Source organism: Lepidothrix coronata, unplaced genomic scaffold (assembly GCF_001604755.1).
Source record: "Lepidothrix coronata isolate B3197 unplaced genomic scaffold, Lepidothrix_coronata-1.0 Scaffold65, whole genome shotgun sequence".
Taxonomy (NCBI): Eukaryota; Metazoa; Chordata; class Aves; order Passeriformes; family Pipridae; genus Lepidothrix; species Lepidothrix coronata.
The window spans coordinates 2004334-2018059 of record NW_016690245.1 but is presented as its reverse complement, the minus strand read 5'-3'; the positions used below and the strand labels follow the sequence as shown (position 1 = coordinate 2018059).

General features: G+C 47.5%; 1 protein-coding gene across 2 annotated transcripts in view; it reads left to right on the top strand.

Annotated features, from left to right (window-relative positions):
• The window catches only part of HPCAL1 (hippocalcin like 1), an 80454-nt gene that overhangs the window by 10719 nt on the left and 56009 nt on the right, over positions 1-13726 (top strand). Inside the window, exon 1 of one of the 2 annotated variants that reach the window (XM_017818144.1) lies at positions 4661-4741. The exons of the other annotated variant lie outside the window; for it this stretch is intronic. The gene's annotated coding sequence lies outside the window, so the exon portion shown is untranslated. Of the gene's footprint in view, positions 1-4660; positions 4742-13726 lie in introns of those variants that run through there. 2 annotated transcript variants of the gene reach the window in all.

Genomic DNA, 13726 nt, shown 5'->3' with positions numbered 1-13726 from the left:
ATGCTGCTTGCCCACACTGCAGGCAAGAGCCATGTGTGTAGCTGGCATTTCCCAAGTTACGTTTGCCTGTTAAGTGCAACTTGGAAATGCAAAGGAGTACAAAGAGGGGTTAAACTGATGCAGGCAAAGATTCAAGGCCCAGCAACTGGTAGCAAAAAATGGGAGGCTTTATAGATGAGCATCTAGAGGCTTATTACTGGAATACAAAATTTATCAAAGAAAATAGAAACAATTTTCCCTCTTATTTCCCCAAGCACCTGCCAACCAGTTTTATCACAGGTAAATAACACTGGCTCATTTCTCCATTATTGTTCTCATTCAAATTGCTCTAAAGTGATTCCTGACACTTGAAGGATTTCCAAAAGCAAGATTAAAAGAGGATTTAAAAAGTATAATTACATTGTCTTTCAAAAAATTGCTTTCTTCTGTCAAATGTACATTGTGAGGAAGCTCAATGGTGGAGGGAGTGACAGGGGTGTTCCTCCAACTCCTCCTTCAAGGTTGTTCTGCAAATGGCCCAGCCAGGCCAGAGCTCTTTTCCAGGTTAAACTGCTGACCAGCAGCTTCTCCTGGGGAAGTGTGTGCCTTCCACCTCCAGGATGACAGTGTGACCAGGACGACCATGTCCTCAGCTCAAAGCCAGAAGACAGCTTTTGCTGTCACTGTTTGCAGTGGAGGCAAGTCCTGGCTCTTCTGGGAGAGGCAGATTGGAACCTGTCTGACCCACACAGTCTTTCTGCCAGACTCCCAGTCTGAACACATCTGAAGCAATTGGCTGCCATCAAGGACACCACCAGCATTTCCATCTCAACAATCATGACAGACATCAGAAGACCAACAGGGGAAAATTGGGCTGAATCCTTAATCCTTCCCAGCAGTATCTTCCTTTGCTTTTTGGTGCTGGGCTGCCCAGGTCAAGTTGATAAGCTTCTCAAAAAAGGTAAATATTGCTTTAATCTCTTCCTCAAGTTAATCATGGCAAACCATAGGAAGGCAGATAATAATTCAAGATTAGCAATAGCCTTATGAAGCTTACATTATTATGGAAGAAATTTTAAAACTAGCAGCATGCCACATACCTCAAACACTTTAGTTTCTGTCTAATCCCTTGATGATTAAACCTCAGACAGCCAAAGGAATTTCACACATTATCTTCAAATTCAGCATAGTTGGAATGATGCAGATGAATCTAATTTAATCCATCTTTGTTTCTCACTCCTGACTGTGGAAACAGAATGAAAGGCACAAAGAAAAATCAAAGAAAAGGTGAGATGCCAGAGCAGCTATTGATTTAAGTTTGTGAAAGTCCACACTAGGTCATCATGGGATTATTACGGATGGACTTAACAAACACGTCATCAAAAGAAGAACTTCAAAAAAGCCAGACACACCCAGAGGGACCGGTTTTGCAAATGCCTTCATAGAATCATAGAATCATTTAGGTTGGAAAAGACCTCTAAGATCATTGAATCAAACAATTAACCTAACAGTGCCAAGTCCACCACTAATTCATGTCCCTAAGTGCCACATTTACGTGTTTTTTAATACCTCCAGGGACAGTGACTCCACCACTTCCCACGGCAGCCTGTTCCAATGCTTGACAAAGCTTTTCGTGAAGAAATTTTTCCTAATATACAATCTAAACCTTCCCTAGCACAACTTGAAGCCATTTCCTCTTGCCCACTTGTTACCTGTACGAAGAGACTGAGCCCCACCTAGCTACAACCTCCTTTCAGGTAGTTGTAGAAAGCAAAAAGGTCCCCTGCAAGCCTCCTTTTCTCCAGGCTAAACAACATCACCTCCTTCAACTGCTCCTCATAAGACATATTTTCCAGATTGTTTGCCAGCTCCGTTGCCCTTCTGGGAGGGGAGCAGCAGTCCTTATAAACTCATTGCAGGAATGAATCTGCAGCTTCTGTTCATCTCAGATTTTTTGTGAGCAGTTGACAACTTTCTAAAGCCGTTCTTCCTCATTTCCCAAGGGATTTCTGTAACTCAAGAATTGTTCGTTATCAAGCATTAGGACTCTAAATCATCTGACATCTTGGTGGCATTTCTCTGGTTGGCTACCTGGATTGCACCACCCTGTATGTAGTTGCAGCTGGAAGGGTGCAATTCTTGACAAAAGAAGTTGGGTATAAATGATAGCAACACTTCATTTGGTTCTTGTTGTGTGTTCCCAATAATTGTCGAATCCAGAGTTATTTTCAGTATTTATTTAATTTCTTATGGGACAATACACAGAATACTAGAGGGATCAAAGAATGCAGCAGCCATGGGTACTTCTCAGGGAAGTACCCACTGACATAAAATGTCCCTGACTCTCCCAAAATAGGCAGCTCCTGATGGACATGTTTGAGTGCTATGCTGAGCAGGGTGCAGAGCAGCACAAAGACACCCGCCAGAGGATCACCCCAAACCAAGCAGGGCACTCACAGCTGCCAATCCCCATCAAACCAGGGCATCCTGGAGAGGAGCCATTGCAGCCTCAGAAATGGCTGCAGGTCTCATCTCACAGCCTGCCCATCACAGGACGTGGGGCAGCGCCATGCAGAGGAAAACCTGCAGCTGTTAGGGCTATGGAGTGACAACCGTGTCAAAAATGAAAGTGGGGTTGAGTGCCATAAACTGTTTTCTCTCATCAGACGTCAGCCCTGAGGGTTGTAAATCTTGGAGGAGGCCTCAAATACGTACTTGTTCTGTTGCCACATATTCCTGGGCAGAGTGGTGTATGCCACTACCCTCCCTGACAGAGCAGCAGGAGAGGTGTGGCAGGAGCCACAGCCCCATCCTTGCATCCAGCCATGCTTACGTTTGCAAAATGCTTGCACAGGGAAGGGTTCGCCTGGAAATCAAGGGGATTACTCACATGTAATCGTGTCGTGCGAGGAAAACTCAACTTCAAGCAGGTGAAGTTGGCAGCAATGGTGGTTGCATAGAGTTTCCCATTATGTGTTTCTGGTCAAGTTGCTTCTAGTTTTAACTGTTCAGGTTCTTTATTTTCCAAGGTTGTTCTTTGCCTTGGGCTAATGCTTCTATTATTTTCTTTTTAAGGTGGCAAAACTGTTCATCTATTTTTGAAAGGTCTTGGAGAAAGTGGCTATTGTTGAGAAACATTTTAATCTCTGTAATATTTTCTTCTCTTTGCATCAATGTATCCAGTTTCAATGTATTCAAGCTTTGGAGTACACTATTCAAGGTTTGGGTGGGGTTTTTTTCTTTTTTTTTTATTTAGTTTTGGTTTGGTTTTTTATTTGTTGTTTTGGGTTTGTTTGTTTTTTGGGGGGGGGTTGTGTGGGGTTTTTTTTCCCTGTCCATATGAAAATCTGTTCGACTTAGTGCAGAGATAAGCTTTGAAAAACTGCTGCTTTGGTGGTTGTGGACTTTTTCTGTTTGTTCACCCCTACGGCCACACTCCCTTGCTTCCCAAGTTTTGTCGCTAAAATCTTTTAGTATCTTTTTCCTGGTGTGTCCTTGATTTCAGCTCTATTCAGTTCTTATCTCACGACAGCACTGAATGTGCTATAAGGGGAGGCAGAGTGAAAGCTACCGATAAGGCACAGTGGCAACTACATTGAATTCTCCAAATATTTTTGACTTGAAAATGTTCTGGGCAGGAGCTGGCGGATGGGGAGGAATACCCTAAGAGGAAGATTCACTTCTTTATGCTGCAGGCCATATTTCTGAGCAATGCTTACAATTACCTCCTTCAGGAAGCAGATTAACATCAATCCCTAAATACCCTCCATTTTGTGGTGGGGTATGCGGAGAGGCTCTGCAAGTTCACGTCTTGCACAGAACGGTGAGCGAACGGTGAGAACCTGTCTCCAGCCAGTGGGACGGCACCCGTCCACAAACTCAGCCGACGGCACCTGTACCGCGACTTTCGGCGGAGGATGGGGGCACTGTGGGTGGCAGGGGTCTTGTCCCACCGCCCTGCTGAGAGGGAAGCGCGGGGTGGAGGTGCCGGGAGGCGGCTGCGCTCGCTTCCAGCGGCCGCTCCAAGCGATCCCCGCTGCCGCCGTCCCCCCTTCCACCCCGCGCACCCGGCACTGGGCACCTCCAGCCGCGCCGGGGCTGCGCGCAGAGCCCGGGGCGAACTGGTGCCGCGGGTGTTCTGCCCCTGCGTTTCCTTCTTTGTTTTGGGGTAAAAAAACAAAAGGAAAAAAAACACCGCAAGATCAAAAATCAGAACTTTTCTGCCCCTTTGCCCATGCCCACCGTGCCGGGCGGGGCGGGCGCAGCCCCCCCCGGGCGCGCAGCCCCGCGGAGCCGCCTCTCCGCGCTGCCCCCGCCAGCCCTGCACTTCCTGCCCGCGGCGGCGGCGGCGGCGGCCCGGGGGGGGCCGGGCAGGGCGATACCAAGTGTCCGGGCGCGGTGGGAGCGGCGGCGGCGGCGGCCCCTGTGCGGGGCTCGGCGCTGCGAACGCCGCGGGGCGGCCGCGGAGCGGCGGCGGGGAGCGCTCCGCCCCCCCGCCGCGCCCGCTGCCCCGCCGGGGAAGTTGCGCTCTGTCCCTCGCTTTCCCCGGTCCCTCGGCGACGGCTCCTTCCTCCCCCTCCCTCCCCTCCAATGCGCCTCCCGCTCATTTCCTCTTTTCCTCCCCGCTCGCCGCCGCTCCGCAGGCGCGCGGCTCGCCCGGGCGCCGCCGCGGAGTTGTAGCTCCCAGGAAGCCGCCGCGCCCTCGCGCAGCCGCCGCCGCCGCCGCTCCCAGGCCGTCGCGGGACCCCACTCCCACAGCCGGGTAAGGAGCCGGGGCTGCCCCGGCGCCGCCCGCGGAGCCGCGCGGAAACTTCGGCAGGGCTGCGGGAGATCCGCGCACCCCCTCCTGCCGCGGGGACTGTCGGAGAGCGGAGCTGGAGGGAGGAGGGACCTTCCTCGCTTTTTGGGGGGTATTTTTGGGGAGCGAGGGTTGGAAATGTCCCGTCTGGGTTGCGGGCGCGGGGCGCTTCGCGCATCTCTTGCAGCCCCGCGGGGCGCGGAGCGGGGCGGGTGCCCCCTTCGCCGCCAGGGGATGCGGAGCGGATCCGAGTGCCCTTTTCGCGTCCGGGAGATGTGGAGCAGATCCCCTCGCTCTGCCGCCGCGGGGCTGTGGTGTCAGCGCTCGCCTCGCCCCGAGCAGAGGGGACTGCCGGCGTTCCCCCTGCCCTCAGAAAACCCCAAACATATGTGTGTATCTGTGTGTCTTCCTGTATATGTTTGTGCATGTATGGATATCTCTGCCTATGTGTGTGCATATACACATGCAGCCCGCGTGTGTGTTCGGGTGTGTGAACCTCCCTTATGGCGAGGGGCGTTTCGCAGCTCTGCTTTATGGTGGTTAATGGTTTACCCGGAGAAGTTCCCGCCGCATGAATGTTGCAGGGACCTTTGAGTCAACTCCTACAGACCCAGACTTCCTATTGCCACCTTCCTAAACTGCCTCTAAAAAATGCTGACGTTTGCCTCTGGTCAGTTGGATTTTTCGGCTGTCTGTGTCCCCGGGAGATATATGAAGCTGTGCTGGAGGCAGGATGGCTGCCGCCGAGGTCACCCCTGTCCCCTGAACCCGGGGCAAGGGGGGACACCCTGCTCCTGGGAGGTTGTGGCAGCAACCGGGGTTTGCATCAGCCTGTTGGGGGACCTGCTGGATCACAGGGCTCCAGCATGCAGTAGCTGCTGGAGTACAGGGAATTGCAAGAAATAGGGAATAAAACAAGGCAAGTGTGTTTACACGTAAGTTTCCATGCAAATAAGTTTCTGCTTAGTTTGGAAAAAGGTCATGTAATGCATCATCGGGAATGAAAGGTTTGCTGAGAAAAACAGCTCGGTGTTCAGTAGGTTTGTGTCTCCTGTTCACAGATGGGTGATTTATACCTTTGTGACAAAATCCTGAGGTTTTTCACAGGAATACTTGTAGGCAGGCACTGGAGCTGAGTGTTGTCCTGTAATTCCATTTACAAGTGAAAGTCTGCTTGGAAGATCAGATTTTCTCTGTGGGAGGAAGAAAGGAGGAAACAATTGCTCCCTCCCCAAAATATTCCACGTTTTTCCCAATGGGAGCCATTTGTCATGGCTTCAGATTCAAAAGCTCTTCTGCCTGAGATGAAATTTGATCAAAGACTGGGGGGCTATTGCAGCAGCCGCTGATATCACTGGCATGATATGCTGTCCTGCATGGGGTCCACCAGCATCATTGAGTACTGCCTAGAGAGCAGAGCCAGGAGGAGCCTGTGCAGGGCACTGCCTGTTCCAGGGCGGAATATCTACCTCAGTAGATAAGGTCTGCTAATTCCTCAGCTCTTTTCAGGTGCTTGGATTGGGAACCCTTTGATTCAGGCAACAGGATCTTGCAACTATGTGTGTTTGATTTCATCTAGTTTGGTGGGGCTCAGATAAGAACGCACATTATCTCCTCACATGTCCCTTAGTTTAGGTGTGGAGATGCCGGACAGCCGGCATCACCTCATCCTGACACCTGTTTTCTGCTTTTCTTTGTTTCTTGCCTTATATTTAGGGTTTCTCTGTGTAGAGTTGGAAGTATAGGAAACTGGGAGGGAAAAAAGCGTGTGCCACTATAGAGTGGCTGTCTCAACGCTGGCAGCAGCTCTGCTGAGGAGTCAGCTCTGCTAGCAGAAAAAGTGCTTTTGTTGGCATAGCTTAGTCCGTTCAGGGAATTGCAACGGTGAGAAGAGTTCTGCCAGCTGCTGGAGTGGGGTTTGCTCTTGCTGCTGGCTGCTTGCACCAGCAGGAACTTGTGCAGACAAACCTTTTGAGTTCTCAGATGAGCCTGTCACTGTGTTGGTGCAGGCGGTGCTTTGCTAGTTGTGTCGCAGCTGGCACTGTGGTGCCCCCATTCTACCACCCGAGCTCATGGGCATGGCAGTAACATGGGCCAGTTGTTGGGAGCTGGGGATAGAGATTAATCTGTAGCCTAAGCAACATTAAAGTTGGATTATGACTCCACAAAAAAAAAAAAGAAAAGGGAAAAAAAAAAGCATGTGATCTGGGTTTAGAAATCGTTGCAATTAAAAATACTCATGCAACATGATTTTATTTTTTTTTACAAGCAAGACAACATTCTTTTGAGTGTTGATCACTTTGACATGGATGAGACAAGAATGCTGGTAGACTAAGGGGGCAATGTGAATTAAAATTTTTTATCATTGGGTTTTTCTCTTGCTTTTAGTGGTGTGAAACTGTGAGCAATAAGGTTGCACTGTATGCTTGTGCAAGATGCACTGATGCTCATGGGAAGAGGATCTCACACTTTTCCGAAGAACTGCTGGTATTTCCTTCAAGCGTGACTTTTAGGTCAGATTCAGGAACAAATGCAATATGTTTTCCAATTAATGGAAGAAAAACAGACCTTTTTTTTTTTATGTGTTTTTCTTCATGTTCCTAGGACATTTTCCATAATGTCTATATGTTGGATCAGTTTCTTTGCTCATTGACTGTATTAGAAAATTGTTTATGTCCAAATTCTGCATGTTCATTGAGCTTAACTCAGACTGAAGTTAATTTTTTTTTGGCAAGGGGTTTATCTTAGGTTGTGTTAAGTGTATTATTGTGTTGTGTGGGATCCTACCCATGGATAGTAGAAGAATTTGCTCTTGCAAAATTTTTGGACTTTAGTATGAGAAAATGTTTTGAATCAATGCCTGAAATTTCCATTGTTCCAATAATCCTCTACCATCCTGAGAGTATAAAGAATGCCAACAATTATCTTCACTTCATCAGCCTTCTGCTGTATAAAAGCTTTCACAAGTCAGTTGTGTTTTGCTAATCTGCAAATTAACCCATTGATTTCTGCATTTCTTGACTTCCCCAGATAAATATCCTCTGTCTATTGTCATGCCCTGATAGCAAAGTAAATGTGAATCCATGAACAATGCAGACAAATACTTCATGAGGAGCTTCTTACTTAACCTCTCAGTCTTTCAGTGGATAGGAGAGAACCTTTAGCTGAACCTTCTGGAAATGTGACCTTTCTGGAAGTTTGGTGTTATGTTGCTTAATGACTAAGACCTGCAGGGTCGATTGCAGGACGAATTATGCATTCTCCTGCTCTGATTGTGCTGGAATTAGTAGGCAGGAGCTGGGGGGGTGGGGAGCAGATCAGTCTTGTAATGTAAGAAACACTATGGTTCTTCTGGATTGCACTGCTTCAAATATGCCTTTATTATTATTAAAAAAATGCTGCTTATCATTTGTACAGTAGGTTTGTAGATACCTGTCAGTAACCAGTGTGAAAGACATGGCAATGGTGCTTTTGCTATTTCAGCGTTTCTTGTTCCATAGGTGTGTATCTTTTTAAAATCAAAGAAAGCAGCGAGTAGTTTAAGGAATTCTCCTCGATGATCTATGTTAGTCAAGATATTTGGAAACTCATGCCAGCAGCATTCTGTTCAAAAGATGCCAGCTACAACCTGGCCAGCTTCTTTCTTCTCTTGCACGCAGCATATTCCCCAGTGATCAAGCTGCCTGTCTCAAGTGGCACAATGTACTTGAAATCTGGCTGGGGAGAAAAAACAGCAAGAAAACTTAGACATAGCTGTAGTTACATACAGTTCATGCATCAGCCTTTGAGACTTTGTGCCAATGTTTTTGGTGACTTCTTCAAATGTGTTTAACCTTATTTTCTTTTTCTGCCCTCTGTTTTCAAAGGAAAGCAGGCTGCCTAAATGGGAAAGGATAAATGCTGGATAAATGCACATTTGACAGCTGGGGAAAAAAAGGATGCTTGCTAGTATTTCAGTTACTGTTATCTTAATGTATTCAGGGAGGTGTTTGAGCTGATGATATCCCTTTAAATATCCGCTTGGGTTGGAAAACACTGGATTTGGGTGACAGGGACACTTGGAGACTTGAAAGGCAGAAGGCATGGCTTGCACCTACAGAGATGTTTGCTGAAAACCAGGCGTCCTGAGATCCTGACAGGTTTGCCAAGAGCAACAGCTAAACTTGGGCAGCTGGTTTAGCGATTAAATTATGTTTTTGTTTTGGACAATGGGTTTATCGTAATGAATTAACCGGTGGACTAGTCAGAGTGGCAAAGGGGTTTGTTTTTGATTTCCCAACCATGCAGCACACCAGGATCGGGCACTTCTGGGCAATGGAAGTGCAAGAGCATTTCACACTGAGTGCCGTGGGGAATGGGACCATGTATGCTTGTGTGTCCTTTAGTGTGCAAGCCCCAGTTTCTTGTAATCTCTTGAAAATACCAACGTGATGGATGGTATAGCTTGGGCACAGGGTAAGGAAATACATGGTGCTGGTGCCAGGAAATTGGCACGTGGCTCATTTTAGAATAGTCAGGGGCGGTGGTGGGAGGAGGGAGGAGAAGAAATGCCTTCAGGGGGCTGGGAGCCAGCATGTGGGCGTGCTGCAAGTCTTCCTCACCAGCCTTCCATGCGGTGCTTCTCATTCACCTCTGCTCCGCACAGAATAGCCTGTCTCTGCAGAAGGAAGCTTTTCCTTGTTTGGAGGTAGCAGGAATTTTTTTCATGTTTCTTTTTTTCTTTCTAAAGGGCATTGTGCACAGGATGCTCTATTCTTGGCAGCTTGCCCACCATGTAAAGGGAGAAAGCTCGCCGATTTTGGTCACGATGCAGATAGCCACTGTCAAAGCCAGTTAGCATTTGCAGGGCATCCTTTCCATTTTCTCTTTAATTAAGCTTTATTTTAGGAGGTAAATTTTGTTTCTCCAAACATATGACTTTCTCTTTCTTAAAACTTACCTAGAGAGAAACAGATTTTCCTCTGAAGAGCAGTTTGAGGCTTGTTGATGAGAGCCGCTTATGCGTGAGAGGAGAGTGGGAGTTACAAGGGAGGACATTGTGGATGCATAACCTTTAGCACCAACTTCAATTATGAAATGTGTATTCGAAAAAAAAAGCAAGTGTACTTTGCCGTACTTAGGAAAGGGCCTAAGAACAACATCTGTTCAGTAGAAGGTGCTTGAAAGCCCTGTGTCCCCTTCACCAGAGCTGAAGGGAAGGGAGCAGCTTGAAACTTAGGCTTGGGACCATGGACCTGGCAGGAGCTGCTTGGCAGGTGGGTATTGCAGGCAGCTGCCTGTTGTCATCCTCTGCAGAGTGATCAAAGCACCATCCTGGAACAAGACAGGGTTTCTGCTCTTCCTTCCGGTTTCCAATTCAAGTTTCTTCTTCAACCATCAGTACACCTGTGTCTTGAGTCACCTCTCTCATCTCCTCTCCCTGGTGTCCACCCTCCTAAAGCTCTTGTACCGAGAGAGCTGGAGTTGCTGTACAGAGGAAGGGGTAGAAAAAAGCAGGCTCAGCATAAAAGGCCCTCTGTGGTTAGACACCATGACTTTTGCCAGGCTGAGTTTTATTGCTCTCGAGCTCAAGCATGTCAGCTTTGCTTCAGAGAGATTCTGGGGGGCTTTCCAGAAAGTGGGTACTCCTGTGTAAAGGAGGCACTTTAATAAAATAAAACAGGGGTTGGAAATGCAGATATTTGACACTCATGGAATCATATGTGTCTCTGAAAGCCAGAACCATTTAAGTGGGAATGAGCATATGCCTGTGTCCAGCCTCTCTTGTGGCTTTGTGCAATGAAGCCTGGATGGTTGCATCCGGTGTATTGTGGCAAACCAAGCCTGTCCCTGGTGTAAGCAGCCTGATTCCCCCAAAGCCTATGGCAAGTGTTTTCCTTTGGCTTAGGTTTGATGTGGAGCAAACTGACTGAAATCAGTTGTGGGAGACCTTTTCAGTTCAGTTGGTTCCCTTCCGCATCAGCTGATGGTGGTTCGCTGCATCCTCAGTGATGGCTGAGGCCCCTTCTCTGTCGGGACAAGGGTTTGGTCACATGTGCCTGCCCTCCCTGGGGAGCACAGTGTGAGCCTGGGGGTGCTGCACCCCTCTGTGCCAGGCTCATCCGAGGAGCAGCAACTCTGCCAGGACCAGTTAGGGTTTCCTCCAGGGTCGTCAGAAGATGTATCAAAAGATAAATTTTTTTAATGGAAATTAGATTTCATTCCAGCTGAGAATAATTGAAGCTGTGGTAATGGTCTGAAAGCAAATGAGATTCAGCTCTGTAGACTGCAGCCACAACTTTCTGTTCTGCTAGTGTCACGCTACTTAAAATGGCATTCATTCCTAAATCTGGCCCTAAAGCGCTGTTTCAAAGAGCCGTGTTTTTCTCAGGAGATAGACAAAGTGAGGGAAGATCACCATTTTTAATTCATGCTCTAGCCTCCTCTCCCATCTCCTTAAGAATTCCCTTAATCTGCAGGCTGACTTGCCTAGCCAGGCTTGTCCCCATGGGAAACCTCCTGTCTTTCATCACCCCTGCTAAGGTCTGTTGGCAGGCTGTTCACGAGGTGTGTGCTGCAGCTTTCCAGAAGTCCTGTCCCTTAAGTGAGGCAAGCTGTTCTGAACTGATAGCACCAGAAACAGCTGAATTTACTGAGTGGTCATTTTTATGGGTGTAATTCAGAAGGCAGAGTTCGGAAGTGAAGGTGCACTTGCTGGCCATTTCCAGAGCTCTGACTTGTTACAGGACACATTCAAGGATGATCTTCCTCAGAAGCTGGCTGAGCCGTTGTCTTCTGAGCACCAGGGCCTTGACAGCCAGGTGTTGGCTAGTCCCATTTGTATTGGGACATTTTGAATTAGTTGCATCTTGGTCCCAACCTTTGTTTTCAGATGTTTGATGCCTGTTGCTGGTGCTGAGGTCTTGTCTGCATCATTAGTGGGTTTGATGGCTTTTTACACTTTGTAGGGAGGTATGTTTCTAACAAAAATGCTCCGCATTGCTTGCTCAGTTTCAGGAAAACATTGCAAAAACATTTTGGGGTAAAGTTTTGATATTCTTGAGCTGTATGCGTGCAAAAGGCCGGACTGACTATTGGATGGCTGCCCGGGGAATTGTAGCAAGGATGCCTTCTGGTGGAGCAGTCCTTAGACGGAAAGATGAACTGTCTTTGGCTTTTAAGTATCATGAGGGGTATAATGTTGTGCCTTCTGCTTTCCATGTCTGTGATTGTGTGACATCCCCATGCCAGGTTCTGCCTCTCTGGCTGCAGCCTGTGGCTGTTGTGACGTGCGGTTTGCAAGATGCCAATTTGCCACTGGTTGTCTCCTCTCCTCCCTCAGCTCACCCTCTTGTCCACATCAAGCAGTGGAAATGCCAGGCTCTTGCTTCCCAATATCAGCCTCCATTTAAACCCATTTCTTAATTGTTAGTCAGAAGTGGGTGGAAGAAGAGAGAACAATGCCTAACTGGAGCAGTAACAGTGACAAGGCGTAGACTTTGCGGTGGTCACCCATCAGTCTTCTCCAGGTGCTTGGCTTCACATGGGTTGTGGCTCCCACCAACTACAAAGAGTAGGTGTCTTCCAGCGTTGTCACCCAAGTGTCCCTGTGGCTCCTGAGGAGAGGTTTGCCCAGCTGTGTTCCAGACAGCCCTGCTGCTGGCTGAACCCATCTGCACGTCCCCTGGTTGTGCTGGGACAGCCTGTGCCAAGGTAAGCTGCGGGCTGCAGGAGGGCTGCCTGTGAGGAAGCAGCAGCCTGTCCTGGTGGAGCAGGAAAGACCTATCAGCTTGGAAAAATCTCTGTCACCTGAGCTTTATATTTTACAGCCTTGGAAGCTATGATTGATGTGTGCAGGAAGTTTTGCACTTAACATTGCTTTTCCTGCTCTCTGGAGGTTAAGAAGACACCGGTGCATCTGTTTTTTGCTTTGCTTTCAAGGTGATTTTCCCCTTATAATTATAAAGATGACAATGTGTAGATTTTTTTAAATGAATAAGTGATCTGCCCAGGAGCACTAGTTTGTGATAAACTTAATTTAAATGCATCTGCATGTTCTGTAGCTGGAGTGTGGTTTTATGTAACATAAAAGCCTCAATATACAGAGAGGGTTAAGGTTATAGGAGGCACCTTGGCTGTGCCATAACAGCATTTATCACTGTAATTTGGTTTTTGAATTAATTCAGGCTTTATTCAGTCCTTAGAAAGCTTTTGAACTATTTCAACTATTGCTCTGTTATGTCCCTCCACCTGGTAGATTAGCTAATACAAACAACAGTCTTCTTTAATAAAAGGCAGTTGACACTAGGTCCGACGTAGCTGCTTAGCAAATTTTATTTTAGCAGATACCTCCCTTCCTGTGACCTTCCTCGTTCACTCCATCCCTCCCAAATCTTTATTGTGTAACTTGAATGTAATGTTTAGTTTAGAGCATCCTGTGAAGCAGGGAAATGCAACTGAAAAGGAGGCTAAAAAGGGGAAGAGAGAAACTTCCTGGACAACGAATGTGTAATGCCACAATTTAGTTAATTGTATTGGAAAAAAGTTTTAAGAGGAAATAGAGTAAGTAACTGGCACTGTTCTATCCCCAACTGTTTAACTGTAGGCTGATTGCTTGTGTGGAAGTCAGACCAGGCAGTATGTGGCATTTGTCAGTAGTCTTTTTTGGAAAAAAAACCCAGCATCTAAACAAGGCTGCAATTCAGTAAGGGAAGTCAGGAGGGAATGGAAGCCAAAACTGACATATAATGCAGAAATGCAATCTGAAACTTTGGATTGAAGTGAGCAAAACTCCTCCAAAGCCAGGGGAATTGCTTCTGCCTCCACCATGCATCTGTGGCGGTGTAGCCCATGATGTATTTCATGAGAGGCCTTGTTGGCATGCAGGTTTCTCCTTTGCATTGCTGCTTTTGGCTTCTGTTGATTTCCCTCTTGTTTCCCTGAATCTGGCAGAGATGACTGCTTGTTACA